A 17,827-nucleotide genomic window follows, 5' to 3' on the forward strand; every position below is an offset into this window, starting at 1 on the left:
GAAATGCTCAAAATCAAGAGTGTTTTGCACTATCAGTGCATGTGAGTTTTTGTGTAAGCTTTCAAATTTGCAGGAAAACTTTACAGAAGGGCATTTGAGTAGTAGGAGATCTGAGTCCTCTGTTCTGTACCTAAGAAGTGCAGTTCAAATACTCATTTCATAAGACTTGCAATGAGTATTGTTCCATCAATATGATTAGTGTGGGGTGGTTTATGAATAAACGAATTACAAATGGTAATAGCTTGCATAATTCAACTGCTCTACAGCTGCCCAGAGGATATATTGCATTGCTGTCTTAGGCTGTTTTGATACATGGCTCTTTCTGAGAGGAAAATACACAATTAGATGTTTCCATAAATGGAGTTAATAATATTTCAAGCTCTAAGTTCTCAAAAAGATGATTTTTTTTAAGCAGCAGAAACAATCCTAAAATACTAATTTAAGGTATTACTTGAGAAATTAAGGGACTAATTTATAGCCCTTTTTCCAGGGTGATCATCCTAATGACTTCTAAGGAAAGAGTGTTTTCTCCAGTTGCAATGATAGTGAGGAATGTTAGCTAATGGGAAGACAGCGATCAGAAAAAAGGGTTAGAGGAAACAACTGTTCTGCTTTGTCTTTTTCACTTTTGCCTGGAGACACATTTTCCTTGAGAATGAGTGGGATCATATTATTCAATTGAACATATGAAGAGGTCATTTTGTGTTCTTCCTTTAGTGACAGTTCATCAGTTTTGTTTTACCCCATACACTCACGGGCTGAACATAGGCCTCTATATCACTTTGAAACCTGGCACTTCAGAGTCCAATTTTCTGCACAGCATATATAAATTACATGTTAATCCCCATTTTTACTCGCTTATTAGAGAAATGGCAGTGTAAATTCTCCATTACTGAGTGAATTCCCACCTCTTGACACTTTTTTGAGCTCTGTAGACTGTACTTCTGCAAAGCAGTTTTAATTGGAAAATGATATGGAAAATAGCCGTTAAACTTTATTTACCAACTACATCTGTTTTTAGAATATTATGTAAACAAGGTACAAAATATGTCTGTTACTCATTTTGATAAGAGGGTCAAAATGGGCCAGAAAAGGGGAAAAGAATTGTATGTCAGATAATTAAAGGAGTCATGCTGTAAAGATCAAACCTCACATGAAAGTATGGCTTTAAATTAAGGTTATACAGGATGCGGTTCCGTTAGATGTGCTAAGGATGACATTTACTAAGTATGATGTTTTGCAATTATACATGATACTGTGAAAAAGGCCTTGTCTGTCTCCTGACCATTTTTTCCTGTCCCTTGTTGACAAAACCCCATAAAACTGGTTATTATCCATCCATTTCCCTATGAAAGGAAGCAACAAAGGAACTGGAGGAAAGAAGGACTGAAGGGGCTTCACTCTCAATAAGAAGTGTTTCCTGAAAGAAGATTGAGGTTGAACTTCAGCACAGCATGAAATTAAGTTATTCTATTACATGGTCAGTCTAACCCATAATTTAAAAAAATCCCTAACAGAAGGGAAACTAACAGCTAATGAATATAAAAAGCTCAAGCAGATGTTAAAGCTGTCTCATGCAGTAATAACTAGCAGTTGCCTAATCCCCTTATTAAAATATTACAGATGTGGGTAAGAAAAGCCATTTAATTTTCTGATTTTACATTCTCAGAAGCTCATTTTTGTTGTGGACCATGGAACAATGACCTTCAGTTTTCAAGAGTTTTATGGTGGATTTATTGATGCACAGACACAACACAGGAAGTCTCTAATCAACATCAACAACCTTATTTTTCACTATAATTTTGTCTCCCAAAATAATAATTGAATAATTGACTAATTGAAGGTTATTTTAGTGAGCCATATAATTTCATGTGATTGAATTATATCTGAGTTTTGAAACCCGGAAAAAGTGTAACATGTCAACAAATGCAATGTGCTATGAATTGCTATAATTTTCATGTCATATTGCTGATGCAACACTGACTTATTTTTTTTAACTTTCAAGATATATCATAAGCCACACTTTATGCCTGATTAATTTGATCTGTGAGAAGTGTTAAGGTGATCCATGGAGCTGCTGAACTCTGGCTGTAGACCTTGGAACCATTTTTATTTTTTTTCCCTGCAGGATGATACAGCAAGTAGCATCTGTTACCTTTTTACCTACTCATTCCATTTTGTGTTCTGTGAGAAATTATCATGACATTTGGTACTTAAATGTTAACTCTTTCTGAGGCACCTACTTTCTGTTGTCTACGTCAGGAGCTAGTCATCTTGGCAAGATTTTTATGGAGTTATTCTTACAGGAAACCCTACAGTAGCCCCACCTTACTGCCCTGTATCTCTGACTCTGCTGCCAGTTTTAGAAAAGAGAAGGACCTTTCCATTTCTTCTGGACCAGCTGTTGTGGTTGTTCCTAAAACATTACTTGCCCGCTGCTCATTTGTCTTTACAGTGAGGATGGTGAGGCACTGGCACAGGTAGCCCCTTACGTTCATTACAGCCTGGATGGGACATGATATGAGTGAGAAGCTCCAGTTTTAATGTGGAAACATGCCCTAGTGTATTGTGTTACTTTGGGACTACATAGTCTTCATGTTAGACATATGTTACGATTCCTTGAAGTTAATTTTATTAATTTGTTGAAGTTAGTTTTATTAAAAGTTTAAGTAAAACAATATTGGGATGAAATTGAAGTGACTGAAGACCAAAATATAGCTTAGAACCTTAGTGTAATAAACGGCATAACACTGCACATAAAAAGCCTTGCTTTGGTTATCCTGCAGATGCACTGGATTGATCTCCCTAATGAGTTGCAGTGCATGCCTCTGAATAAGAAGGAGACATCTGAAATTTTATGTCTTTTGCTGATGACATGAGAAATGAGAAAATTTTCAAGAGAGGGTGATTTTGACAGCTGTAACAGTCAATTCTCTTTCACTCTATTCAGGGACCAGTTCTGTGGCTTTGGGCTGAACAGTTAAATCTCAGTGTTTGGAGGGGCGTGATATCCTTCCATCTCAGAAAATGTACAATGGCTTACAAACAGCAACCATTTTTTAAATAAAGTAAGTAGTAGCCTTAGCAACACATTGTTTCTGTGCATGCATTCTTTTCAAAATAATTGTTTTCATAATTGTCATCTCTTAAAAAGAGAAAGAAGAAAGCTGGATCTTTTGCCAGCCAGAACCTGGAACACATATAGTCTACAAACTGGTCCCTTGCTGCTCTTGTGTTTGTAAGGTGGTATTCTACCCTTAGATCTTAATAAACCTGTAGCACAGGCTTCTGTGGATAAGGTAACTTCTCACTCCAAACAGCTGTAAAAGCTGTTTAACCTACTTGTCTCTTTAATTTAGGAGTAAGTTCAGTATATGAAAGACATGGATTTGAGAGGATGTTTTGTTAAAATTGTTCCTGCAGACAATGCTTTTTCTTTCCTCAAAAAAAAATCCCACACCAGTGAGGTGCAAAAGTTAGTATTTGAGCCTTAGTTTTCAACCAATGTCTTTTTTATTCTATCCTCAAAATATACTGATTTGATTCTTTTCAAGACTTATCTAATATATTACAAAGTTAAGACAGGGAAGTAGCTCAGGTTTTGATCAGTTTGACATTAGGTTTACCATCCCTGAAGAATTATGTTCTTTGCAGGAAATACCAAAGCATTCTGCCAGAGTTTATGTTCATTAATATTTTTCTATTTCCAAGCTTAGTTAGTATCAACTTGCTTTTGTCTACCTAGCTCCAAAGTTTGTTTCCCTCATGGCTTTTACTTTTAAGACTAGTTGTAGTTGCCTTGGAAATTACTCTGATGATCTTGCAGTATAAATTTTGATGCATTCATTTTGTGGGTGAAAATTAGTTTTGGTAATTTTCTTAATTGTCTGCGTTTTGTATTGGAGGAGGTGGCCATAGTTTGTAGGAATAAAAACATGGGAAAGAATGACCATGCTTTGCAAGCAATTAAATTGTGTTGAATACAAATATAATAGGAAGGGAACAGAGACAAATAGGAGTTGGGTATCTAGAGCATCTTTTTTACCAAAAAAATTTTGGTGTCTTTATAAGAAAGTTTCCACAAAATAAAAAAGATACTTTATCCAGTGTAAATTTGATGCTGTATCCAAAAATTTCTGTACTCCTTATAGGAAGTACTTATGATTTATTACAGTATTCACAAGCTTTCAAAAAAAAAAAAAGAAAAAGGCATTTAAGAAATGTAAATGTTGAGATGTTTCTATATGACATTCATGTTTTCTGATTAATGAGTAGATAAACCATTATCCCCTTACTGGATTGTATTTGCTGTGTAGAAAATATTTTCAGCATCCCAAAACAAGGGATGGTGGAAAAGAAAGACCCTTAATAACAGACCTTTCTTTACTTAATAACAGACCTTTCTGAGCAGGGGAGTCCCAGTTTGCCTCTTGTCTGCCCTGTGATGGTAGCACTAATTTACAAGAGGACTTACGATCGTTGTCACCCCAATCACTACTTAAGTGTTCAGGGTGCAGAACACGAGTTCCCAAAAAATAAGAAGACCTTTAAAGGCCAAAGTTTTGCCATCATTTATTAAAATTCTGTAGAAATAAATACTGTTGAGGTCTAAACAGTGGGAGTAGAGTGCTCTGCATGTGTTGCAGTATGTTGTCAAAACCTATGTCTCAGTAGATATGTATCTCCACAAACATATTTGCTCAAGTATCCAAGACTTTTATATATGTTGCTGCCTGGTTGCATATTTAGAGAGTTTTTTTTGAAAGCTTGTTCCAGAAGCATCAGTTAGGTTGCTTTGGCTTAGCTTGTATTTGCATTACCACTGAGAATTAACCTCGTGCAGAATGTGTAATGGAGCAGCTATGGCATTGTCTTCTGAAAAAGACCTTTCCCTCTTGGTGGGTTGGTCGTTGCTATTGTTTGGTGGTCTGCTGTTGTCATAACAGACTAAAAATGAAAGGGAGAGTTGACATCTTTTATTAGGCAACTGCTGTAGTTGGGAAAAGAATAGACACATTTTTTTCAGCCCTCATTTTCTTCCTCTAGTCAGAAATGGCCTTGTACTTAGCTTTGAAGTATGCTTAGCTTGAAATTTTCTGGTCCTTTTCCAAGCTATATTGTTAGGTCTTACATGATTTCTTCTTACAAAACTTGCTTTCCATGGCATGTCCGGCAAACCTTTATAAAATTTCTTATTGCTGTGGGATCTGAAATGATTGAACAGTAATATGGCACTAAATATATCTAGTGTGGTTTTTTTTTCTGGTATTTATTCTTAAATGAATGTGTGTTTTCCTTTTTCTCTAGCAGAAATATTTGTTAATCTTATTGTAAATTGTAACATCTTGAAAATTCTTAAATAGGAATTTAAAATGGAATGCACATGTTTCTATAGATGAGATTTCAAGAGAGGAAAAAAGGGCAAAATTTTTAAAATACTGTATGGTGGTTTTTTAAATATTAAATATTTTTATTTAATAAATAAAATATTAAATATAAAAATATTTAATATTTTTATATTTAATAAAACATTCAAATCAGAGTACTTGATTTGAATGTTTTATTAAATATATCTTTAAAGTTAACTGAAACACTTCAGCCTCTTACAGAATTACATATCTTGTAGTCTATCATTGCTTACCGGGATCATTGCATCCAACCATAAACCTTACACTCATCCATGTCCCTAAGTGACATGTAGTCGTTTTCATGGCACAAATGGTCAGCAGCTGCCTTTTGATAGGACCTGGCCTGATTTTCTGTGCTGTGTCGTTTTTCAGTGAGTGCTGGTCGTAAGAACAACAGCAAGGTCTAAGTCCCTGATGCTGTGGCAGGGCCTTGTGCTTGTGGCTGTCACAGGAATCACTCCAGGGTGTCCAGGTGGAAGATCTGCCCATCCCCATCTTCTCTGGTGTATACATTCTGCCCATGTGATGCTGTTGTGAGTAGTTCTCAGGAAAACAGGTTAATGAGATGATTTCGTAGGTTTTTATGTAACCATCTCTTCTGAGAAAGTTAGTATAAAAATGCTTGATTTTTGAGCTCATAAAGATGAGGTTGAATGTAGTTTGTAAGTGTGAAAATACCCCATAACAGAATACAGAATACCCAGGAAAAAATGCCTAATGCAGCAGCTGTGTTCTGTTTCCTAGTCCCAGAATAGTCTTGCTGGGATTTTTTAGATACAATCTCTAATATGCCCTCTCATTTCAGCTGTGATTTTGAGAGTATTCTATGCAGCACTTTGAGAATTGATGAATATCAGACAAGTAGCAAACTTCATCAGACTGCCTTTGGGAAATCAACTTTCATTCTGCCTTTTTGAGGATTAAAACAACCTGCAAAATAAATAGTCTTGTAGTCAAATTCCACTGCAAACCTGAACATCAAAATCCTTATTTAAATGTAGTCTGGGCTATTTCTGTGCCTCCCTAATCCTTGTGTCAGTCTCCCATGTGATTTTTCTAGTGAGGGCTTTGAAGAAGCTCTTTTCAGTCAGAAAAATTGGTTCGGGCACTTGGGCTAAAGAGGGAGCAGAACAAGGGAAGAAGAAAGATGTGGATGCTGGAGCACTTGGCTTGACAGCTGAATGGTAATTGACTGTACCGGCCACTGGATGTCACTTGTTCCACATAAATACATCTAAGCAGCTCATTATCTGGCTGCAGAGACAATAGTTAGCGTGTCTGCTGGGAACGTGCAAATGGTGCCTAAGTGAGCACGGGCAGCAGAATTTTCCTTTCCCTGCCTTATGCTTTTTCATCTGAAAATCAAGAGAACTTAATCTGAAGTGACTTCTTGTTACTTTGGAGCCACAAGATGCTTGTGGCTGACTTTTGCCTATGCTACCCTTCTTAAGTTTGGATGCTGGCTTTTCCTGGAATGTGGAACTGTGAGGAAGCCATAAAGAGGGTCCTATTTCTCCTGCTACAGTGCTGGTCTCCATCCCCTTTGTATCATTAACAGTGACTTGCACCATGTTGGTTTGCTTGCACAGCAAACCAACAGAAACATGGCTTGCACAACAGTGCTTTTGATTTCTGTGTGTAGGTTTGCCTTAAGGATGAAAATTTGGGTGTAGAGAAAGATACATCAAAGTCAGAAAAGGAAAAAAGTAGGAAAAAACCCAAAACAAACAAACAAACAAACAAGCAAAACTAAACTAAAACCCCATAAAGACAGCGAAAAGATAGAAAGGAACAAAGCCCAAGAGGAAATATTCTACTCTTGAGATAGAGACAGTTCACTGCAGAAAAGCTAGCTAAGGAAATTCACATCTTGGAAAAAAATGTGTGGGCAATGTCAACACCAGTCAAATATTTACTGTCCTTTAGGGTGTTGGCTTATGTAGTTTTCTGGCCATGTGCTGTGCAAGCAGAATTGTGCCTGGATGTACAGCCCGTCTGTCACCCTTGAGAGGAGGCTGTAGCCAGGTAGGGTCGGTCTTTTCTCCCCGTTAACCAGTGACAGGACAAGAGGACACAGTCTTAAGCTGTGCCAGGGTAGGGCTCAGGTTGGACATCAGGAAGAATTTCACCACAGAAGGGTCGATCAGACATTGGGAGGGGCTGCCCAGGGATGTAGTGAAGTCACTGTCCCTGGAGGTGTTAAAGGAAAGACTGGACTGCCACTCAGTGTTTAGTTGACAAGGTGGTGTTGAGTCACAGGTTGGGCTCAATGACCTCAAAGGTCTTTTCCAGCCTAACTGATTCTGTGTGATTCTGCAATTGCATCATCTATCTGACAGCAATCAAAAACTGTTATAAAAGGAGGAAGGGCCTTTTCCTGACTGATCCTCAGATAACTGTGTCAAGTCTTTCACCTAGGTGTCAATGCAACCCTCAGCCAGAGCACATTGTCCCATCACTTCTTTGCCTGGCTAAATTTTCATCATTCTAGTAAGTATGTAAACTATGTAAAAGTTTACTATAAGTTAACTATAAGTCAGTATAACTATGTAAAAAAATTAATTCCAAATATATTCATGAAATGTAATATGAAGACTTGCAAAATAATCTAAAATATATAGAATGCATAATATTAATTATATGTATATATAATATCCCATAGTTAGTGACTTTGTGTCAATACGGGCTTTCTGTAGTGTCAGAATGTGATTTTCTACTGAAATGCTTCTTGTTGAGGTGTCAGCTCTTAAAATTTTCCTAGCATGATGACTTCAGGCTGAGAATGATCTTCTTGTGAACTGAGTTGTTCTGAAGTGTTACTGCGTTCTTGGAAATAAAAACAAACACCCAAACAAAATTGTTCCCTGTCATCTGGGAAAAAAACATTTTAAAAATCATCCAGTGAAAAAAATAAATTCTGATTTTTATTTCTAACCAAAACTTGTTCAAAATGAAAATACTTATTGTTGCATCTTACAAAATTCTTGCATTTGACTTGAAGAATGGGAGCTCAAGTGTGGATCCAATCTAAAAACCAGTAATTATTGTTGTTAACCATTTCCTCCTACTTGTTATTCCCTTGAAACTTATGCATAAGTTCACTTATGCATTGTGCAGTGCATAAACACTGAAGTGATAGTGTCTTTGCAGGGTCCATGAATAAATTTTTGATACAATTGTATCTGTTTGTTTTTATTGTGTTTCCATCTGTTTATAGTAAATTGCTATTCTGATGTTTTATTTACTGCTTTGGACAACTTTTAGTTTTTTTACAGCAATGTTATCAAATACTACAGGTGTTTAAAACTGAAATAACGATTGTTTCCCTTCTATTTGTGTTTTCTGCATCTGATGTCATCAGCCATTAAAACTCAAGTCAGGGTCACTGCATTGTAGAGTCTCAGGTATTTGCTGCTTACCGGCTTTACTGTTGTTAGAGAATGATTTGTTAAAGAATGGTCTCTTTCCAAGGGTCTTTCAGTGATCACATCTATTATAAAGGAATTTTATCTCCTCAGTTCTGTTGTGTCTTAATACTCTACAGTGAAGTCTGAAGTCCCAGTTTTTCATAACTGTGTAGAGTACAAATTTCCCAACAGCAAAGGTTGTCTCTTTCTGTTTATTATAACACCATATTAGATACCAATGGAAACAACAGAGCTTGTTTACTCTTAATTACACACAATTCAAGCAGTGTATAATACAAACCTTTGCTAATTTTGTTTCAACAGTTAAACATATTGGTCAAATTTGGTAAATGATGCCCTAAAGGACTGTGCTATAGATTACAAGAGCTGTAGGAGCTTGTAAGCTGCTTTCTGGCACTGAATTTTAATTAAAAATAGGAGGGGACCTTTTGTAATCACACACATGTGAGGACTGGAAAAAAAAAGAAAAAATAAAAAACTGACCTTTAGCTTATAGTTGTACACTTTAACATATTTTTTTCCTCTAGCAGCTATACCATGATATTTCAAATATTCCCGAAGTAATTCAGATAGGGAAGGAGACAGCTAGCATTTGCATGACAGCTGTTCACGGGGGAAGGCTTTCATGTGCTAGATCTCCTTCCCTGCTTTTAGTAGGAGCTGTATTCACAGTTTCTCACTTCCTATGATGACTCCAGGAATATTCAGCTTGAGTCTCCTTTCACATTTGGGGGGGCAGGGAACTGCAGGTAGTTAGTGACATGTATTATGGTTTCACGTCCTCTTCCTCCACTTCCCTTTTGTCCTCTGAGCAGTGTGGATTTCATCACAAACAAGCTATTCCAGGTAGTTTTATTTTGGTTGGGGCTTTTCTGTGCAGCTTTCTAATTCATATGATAAGGAATTTCAGGAACAAGAACAAAAGGTGGCAGGGTTGGTGTGTTGTGAAGTTTCCACTTTGCCCAGTTTTCTTTGCTGGATAACTGAGAGACACCTTGCTAGATTTTTATTAATTTACCTGTCTAGGACTCCTATAGGTCTTTTTGTTTTGTGGAGTTAACCAGTTTTAAATTACAGATGAGTAGACATAAGCAACTTGCTGGTCTTGATTTGTATAGGTTGCTTCCAAAGGAGCTCTTCTCCAAGTTTCACAGAGTATCTCCTACCTCTGATCCATAATATTGAAAACATAATTTAAGGAAGCATTTCCTAGCTTTAAAATCACATTATGTGAAGTCATAGATTGGTATCAGATTGGTATCAATAGAAACACATGTACATAATGATACCAAAAATACAGCAGATCCTTAAGCTAGTAGTATTTTAGTCATAAAAGAGCCCAGGGCTGTAAATTTTACTACAGTCAGGTTACAGACACTGTAGGTGATGAAATGAAACAGTACCTACTTGAGTTCCTCTTCATGCAAACATTTCAAACAAGCTGAGGCAAAATGAGTAATGCATGCATTAGTGTTCTGTGGGGTGATATATTCATTAATTCTTTTAAAGTGTGTGTGGATCTCCAGGTGAATCATGAGAAAATACCAACTTCCAACCTGCTGAGTGTCAAAAAATGGTAAGAAAAACTTATTTGGGTTTTGTTTTGTTGAATCTTTTTAAAGCGTGTGTGTCTATGTACTTTAAGCTCCTGATAGGCAATTAATTAAAACAGGCTTTTTTCCCTTTTTCAATTCTTCTTTCTTGTACAGCAAATAATGAAGCAGTTCTGCCACTGGCAACTCAGAAAAGAAGTAGAGAGAAGAAAAGTTCAGGCAAAATAGTGTAACTAAAAGTCACTTTTCCAAAGAAAGCAGGCAAGGAGATGAGATTATTTTGTCGAGTTCTGGCAAGTATCAAAATTACTCATGTCGTAACAGTGGGTACACTTAGGTTCCATGCTACCACCCAGGAAAGCTTTGAATCCCATGTCCTGATAGACTTACCATTAAAGTGGGAAAAAAAGTCTTTGCATGGAGTATGAACATCCTCTGTCAGAGGATCCAGGCTGGTGAGGTGACCATAGCTTAGAGGAAAAAGGTATCTTGGCTCAGCTGAGCAGAACTCACTTCTCCCACCCTTCTCCCTCTGGTGAGGCAAATTTTAGCCTCAGCTCTGTTATGCTTGTGTGAAAGATCCCTTTGCAGCAGAAAACCCCTTTGACTGTGGGCTCAGGAGGGCAGGCCCAGCTGGAAGCTCCAGGCTGGTGTTAGCACAGCCAATGCACCTCAGCACTCACACGGATGCTGTGGGTGACCGGCAGGTAACGCCGCATTTCACGCTGCATCTCACTGGGCACAGACCTCTCAGGGCTTGAGGCAGGAGGAATCTCTGTCTATAGAGCTGCCTGGGTCTGGAGAGGTTTCACTCCCCCGGGTCAGGCAGGGGGGAAGCGCCAGCTTGCACACAGCTTGTGGAAGGCAGGCATTCCTTCCAGTGAAACTGTGCAAGTAAAACTGTGCAGAGAGACACTCGAACGCATTTCAATGGGCAAAGTCACATGTAGTGCTTTCTCTAATTAAAAAATGTTTATTTGAGTAATCTCTTAGGAAAATGGGGAAAAATGATCATTTTTCCCACATTTTGAACTCTAGAATGTGACCCTGATAGGAGAATTACTTTTGCCAGCTTTTTTTTTTTCATGAGCAATACTCTTTGGTCTGACATTTGAAACTTGTGCCAAAACCACTGGGGTCAAAAGGTAGAATTAAAAAATTCCAAACCTCCTTTTTCCTTTCTTTCCTTTTTTTTTTTTTTTTTAAGGAACAGGTATGTCTCTCAATACAGAAATTAAAGAGATGGAGTGTTTTTTGCCTTTCAAAAAGTTACTTATTCACTAGAAGTTTTACAAAAGAAAAAGTTATTTACACACTGGGCAAATATGTTCTGTTTATCTGCCAAGACAATTCTTGCACCATAGTAATTCATTCTGAAGAAACAAATGTCCCCTTTCACATTACAGCTATGCACAGTTTACATGAATTTTTCCAGGACTCCACTTTAGAAAACTGCAGCAACACTTACATGTTTTTCTTTTCCTTCATGTGTAAGCTGTGACCTTTTTATCATGGCCCCATGCTTATACAAGCCAAAGCGCTGGTAGGTGATAACCTGTAGGTGTTATGAAAAGTACTTTGCTAAACAGGAGCGCTGCAAATTTGTCAGACCAAATAGTTTTACCACATCCGTGTTAGAAGGGCAGACCAGAACACGACTGAGGAGCTCAGAGTCAGCAAGTGTGGAACTATGAGATCCATGAAAGACAGCCTTGATTTTTCCCTTTCTTTGGGTCCCCCTCTATCAATGTTAAGAGGGCCACTATATGTAAAGCAAGTCTCCTAACATTTGTTGTGCCAACAATTCTGGTATTGCCTACCAGAGAATTCTTCAAATAAATTCTTGAGCCTGGGCTGAGTGATGCCCTTGGGATGCTAGTCCACTGGGAATTCTCCCAGGACACTTAACCCCAGTGGCTGAGTGAAACTGTATTCCTTTCAAAATACAGTTATACAGATGCTTCATCTTAAAACAAGATTGGCACACAAAATGTCAGCAAATAACTATAAAATAACCTCCTACTCAGAGCATGCTCCGGAAGTAGAGTGTGTAAGCCATGAGGAGACAACTGCCTCATCAGACGACTAAGACATGTCTCCAAGAAAGTCCTTAAAGAATGGACTTCAAAAACATCTCACACTTTTATTGTATTTCAAACTGACCTTGTGTTTCGGTTTGACAGACAGGTGTCTGCCAAGGGAGGCGGGAACCTCCCTTGGAATTGAGACTATGACCCCCTTCCCTCTGAATTATTGTAACTTTGAAATTTAGGGGCTTTCAGGCAAATATATGGGAGAAGGAACAACTGTTCTTTAGTGGTGTATGTGTGGAAAACAAGGAAAACAAGCAAAGACAAAACAAAACAGACACAGAAAGTCCAGGGAGCTCTCGTCGCTCTTTAGGCGCTCTCCCCTTTGGTGCAGTGCCGGCTGCCGCCAGCAGGGGCGCTGTTGGCCCCCGGGCGGGCGCATGCGCTGTTTCCTTGCGCCTGCAGGGGGCGCTGTTGCGCGGGCTCGGCCGCGGTTCCCTCCGGCGGCAATGGCGGCGGGCTGGGTGGGGAAGGCGAGTGGCAGCAGAAACCTCGGAGCGGCAGCTGGGAGGGCAGAGCGGGCTCACCCGGGGCAGCAAGAGACGTCAGGAACCGCAGGGCGTCCCTGCAGGCAGAGGGTGTGTGGCTACAGTGTAGCAAAAAACCCAGAGCAGTGTCAAAGAAACCGCAGTGGCTGGGCAGTGGCAGCCCGGCTCCCAGACAGGGCAGGGAGAGGCTCCCTTCGAGGGAGAAGGGGCTCAGGATCCCGGGGTTTGCCCTTCAGCATCTGCCCTGAGCAGATGCTGAAGGGTCCCCCTTGGTGAGGTTGGGTGTGGATGAGGTCCCAGAGCAGCGGCCGCTGCTGTGAGCAGAGCTCCGCTGCAGGAGCAGAAAGGCAGTGGAGACAGAGCCCCGCAGTGGGGGCGAATTCTCCCCACAGCGACCGCGGCCTCTGGCACCCCGAACACCGGGAGAACCAGGGCGAGCGAGGAGCTGCACCCAACCCCAGCCCAAATCCTGCCCTATCTCTACTCCTCTAAGAGAAACACCTAACATAAGAGAAGCGCCGCCAGGCGCACTCCTGCCCCTCCATCGTGTGAACATGTCTTTTGTTTTCTTCAGTACTGGTCATTATTGTCTCTATTATCAACAAATGGGACAAAATTCCCTGAGAGGGAAACCAAAGGTAAAATACTAACCCCTAACACGTTGGCATTGTAATTATACTAGGCACACGCTTTTAGAAAAGGGGTGTACAAGTATGGGTTGTGAGAGGGGAGTTGGTTCGTCTTCATCTTTGGTGAGTTTAGTGCTGTGATCAAATTTATTGCTCCTGCTGGCCATGTCTGTCTCAAACTGATCGTGCACAAATAAACATCTATAACAAACCTTTTGTGGGGTGGAGGTCTCTGACCATTGTGAGTGGCCAAAGTAAAGCTGGTTTTGCTGGACTAACACCCTGCAGGTATATCGCCTCCACCAAGAATTCTCAATAAAACCCAAGAAACATTTTTTAAAACTCATAACTGCTCGGGTATTTCCAATTGCATATCTTCAAAATACTTCGCATATCACAAGGATTAAGCATTATTTGGTTTGAGTCACCTGTGCCTTGGAGGCCAGCAGTTACAGATTTGCTTTTACTCTTGATAGTGCCTTACTTTAGTGACAAAATACTGGTTTTCCTTGCTATCAAGTTCCTTTCTATTGGTACTGATGTATAGTGTCATTCACAAAATACCAGTGACATTATTTATGTGATGTATGTGATTCACAGAAAATCTTCTTTGATTTTAGCTGTGCAGAGTGATACCATCTTGATAAGCATCATTTTCCAAACACCATGTGGAAATTGAAACTTTCTTATGTTGTCCTGCATTTTAAAACAGAAGTAAAAATTGTCAGAAATTAAATGTGCAACACAGGTTTTATACAGTAAGTTCAGATGGAGATATTTCCTGTAAGAAATGCTTCACTTTGTAAACATATTTCCTTTTTTTTCTGGAAAAGAATTTGATCAGTATTTCCTGTGTTTTTAATACTCTTGACGTATTTGTTATGATTGGTCACAGGAAAAGTAGCTAGACATTTGGCTAGTGGAAATGGAAGATATATTATTGTTTTCATTACCAATGGTAGCTTCACTTCCTTAGGACAAAGGAATGTATTTTCTTTTAAAGGGTGATAGGTTTCCAGATTGTAGGTGCTTTAATGAAAAGCAATATTGATATGAGGTGTGATTAATATAAGATAAAACATTAAAAAAGAAAATTCGGAATATATTTTAGTTAGATTTTTTTTCCCCTTGCATTTTTTTCCTGCCTGTGAAGTGAGAGCAGGCCTGTGTGTTGGACTTTAGAAAAAGAATCTATTTGGTTTCAATTACCAGCTTTTATAGTGTAAAACTTTTCTTAGAAAAGCAACAACATTAGAGAACACTTTAAATTTGAACAGTTCTTTTTGCTGGGGAGGTTTGAAATCACCTTAGATTTTGTATTAACTTCACATTTTTGTTTAAAATTTTAATATTAAATTCAAAATTTAGGCCTAAGGTATGCTGACACTGTGTCTTTAAGGGAATGTCAGCATATAGTAAGCACTCTGGATATGCTTTAGGTTTTATTATTGTAGAGGGGTTTTTGTGGTGGAGGGGAAAGCAGGAGGGATATTGGACAATTCAGAGCATAGGGGAAGAAAACCTAACAAATTCTTGGGTATTGTCCAATTCCTGAGCTAAGCCATGAACTCCATATTTGGCTTGAAATAAGGAATTTTCTCCTCAACAGCTGTCCCTGGAGTCAATATAAACTATTTTAAAATATTTAGTTACCAGAAGAGAGATACTACAGGAGACACAACCAAACTGTTGTGAAGCACTGGCATTGCAAGGGAGCCTTGATTCACAGACTGACATTGCATAATGATGCAGCTATTCCCCAGTGTGCTCCTGATGTGACATCTTACATAATGAGAGAGCTTCCGAGGCACCCCAGCCATTCTCTTGGGAGGAATGACACAGGGATCAATAAAGCTGTTTGGAAGCAAGAAACACAGATCCAGGCATGATGATAGAGGCTGAACTACCTTTCCTGTATTCCTAAGAAAATTTCAAAAAAGAAAGGATTGTATTCACCTCTTGGCATGTCTTGGTACTTTTTAAGGACTTACTGCTCTAATAAATGATGATTTCTGGAAACAATACTTTCTGACAATGGAAGAAAGCCAAAATCCTGTTAAAACCTAAATGGAGCAAAGAACTGAAAGTACTGTTTGAGTAAAACTTTACCATTTTTAATGAACTATGTATTCAATCAAAGTCTTGAAATGCTACTTAAAATGAAGCCTTAAGAAAGACAATACTTTTCTTCTTCCACTTCTAAATCTTCATAAAATCAGGACAAAAAGTTCTTTGTAATATGCTGCTTGACTCCTCAGCTGCTGAACTGAAACTTTATGCTAATTCATTATTTGACTGAATAATGAACTGAGACTGAGATTACCTAATCTAGGTTGTATATTTATACTGCTAGAGAAGCAGCAACCTTACTGTGTATTTAAACAATGTATAAAAGAGGGTGCATGCAAATAGAGAATGTCAGGTAGATATAAACCAGAACTGGCTGGAGGAAGGGGACTGTGGAGCTGCATCTTCTCTTATGGAACATTTTGCAGTCTGCTAAAACCTGTGTATTTTATTATCATCAAGGATGATGACTATTGTTGAAACCAGAAACATTGACATAGAAGGCTTGGATGTAACTTCTGCAAAGCAAGTATTACCAGAATGCATCCCTGGAAATAATGTTTTCTTGCAAGATTTCTCTCTTTAAGGGTAGTTAGAAAAAATGCAATAAAACAGGTTAATTTTGAAATGCAACAACTGGGAAGAGCTTTCTTGCAGCCAATACAAAAGATTAAACCTGTGTTGAGGTTGAATGTTGTACAACACCAAGAGGTTGAAACTAAACTCTTCAGCTCGCAGGTATTAAATAGATTGCTGGCACCAAACTCATTCATGTTTTGGATGTTGTCTGTTTCAAATGTGGTTAGCCTCATTCTGTTAAACTGGAGGACTGTCTATACTGTTATTGGAAAGAGTACAGCACAAAAAAACCCAAATCAACAGCTTAACTTTTATTGCAGAGAACAGAGATGGTGTGGGAAGATGATGGCCAGGCACAGCAAAACATAGACAGCAAAGTAGACATATAAATATGTGCAATATGTAAGAATGCAAATTACTGTGGGTTCTGAAAAGATGAGGGTTTTTCTTGTATTGCTCATAGTATCTGGGGACTGAGTAACTCCAAATAATGACTAAATTTGATATTTTCTAAACTGAGGCAAAAGTTGGTATGAGATTTCTGTACATAATTGCTGTCTTCCTCAGCAAAACTATTGCCATGAATGAATGACAGTATCATCTTAAAATTATACCAAAGCATAGAAAACAATTTTTTTTACATAAAAGGGGTCATATGGTTTGGTGTGCAATAACTTCTAAATGAAAAGAAGCCACTTCCTAGGGACAGTCTTCAGGAATGATTTTCTCTGAAGCCATGGAACTGGTTGAGACAGCTAGCACTTGCAGTCTGGCTCTCACCTCTTCCCAGCAGCCAACTGTCAGATCCCTCTGGCAGGCTGGTGCAGAGCCCAGAGCAGTGTTTTACATCCCTCCCAAAGCTGAATGCTCATCAGCCTGGGACAGCTAAGGTGACCTATAGCACAACAGGCAGTGTTGTGTTGTATTTTCTTGCCTTTGCTGCCTGTAGCTGGATTGGCCAGTTTGCAAAATGTTGCCTTTCACTTCTGCCCCTTGTAGAAAAACTGCCTTTGGCTCTCCAACTTCCAACTCTGCATGGAGAATAAATTAAATGGTGATCAAAAGAGATTCAGTTAAATTTAGGATGGATGTGGAACTGAAATGCATGCTCATGCTATCAGTGAAAATCCTGCTAGAAAGCAGAAAACTCAAGTTAGTAAAGTTTAAATTCATACAGCTGTAGCTCTGTTGTAACCTCTAAATGAAGTTTATTCCCCTGAGATAAATGATTTTTTTTATGTGTGGGCATATTCTTTCAGTAAAACTCTGATGTTTTCTGCATCTGCTTGCATGATCTGGTCCCCTGTAAGAATTTATGTAGAATAAGAGTATCCAACATTTGAATGAAATCTCCTTGTGTAATTTATTGTCTTCAGATTTTATTTTCCATAATATAAATTGGGCTGTTGACAGCTATAATAACAATGTTATTGTGTCGACACTAATAATAACAAATAATATTTTAAAGGGTGTGATAACTTCATTTAAAAATATAGATGGAGGTCACTTCTGAGAAGTTCTGAATTCAGGGTTTTGATTAAATTATATTATTTAATACATAATGTAACTTTTCTGTACAAGTTTT

The sequence above is a fragment of the Molothrus ater genome, chromosome Z, assembly GCF_012460135.2.
Source record: "Molothrus ater isolate BHLD 08-10-18 breed brown headed cowbird chromosome Z, BPBGC_Mater_1.1, whole genome shotgun sequence".
NCBI lineage: Eukaryota > Metazoa > Chordata > Aves > Passeriformes > Icteridae > Molothrus > Molothrus ater.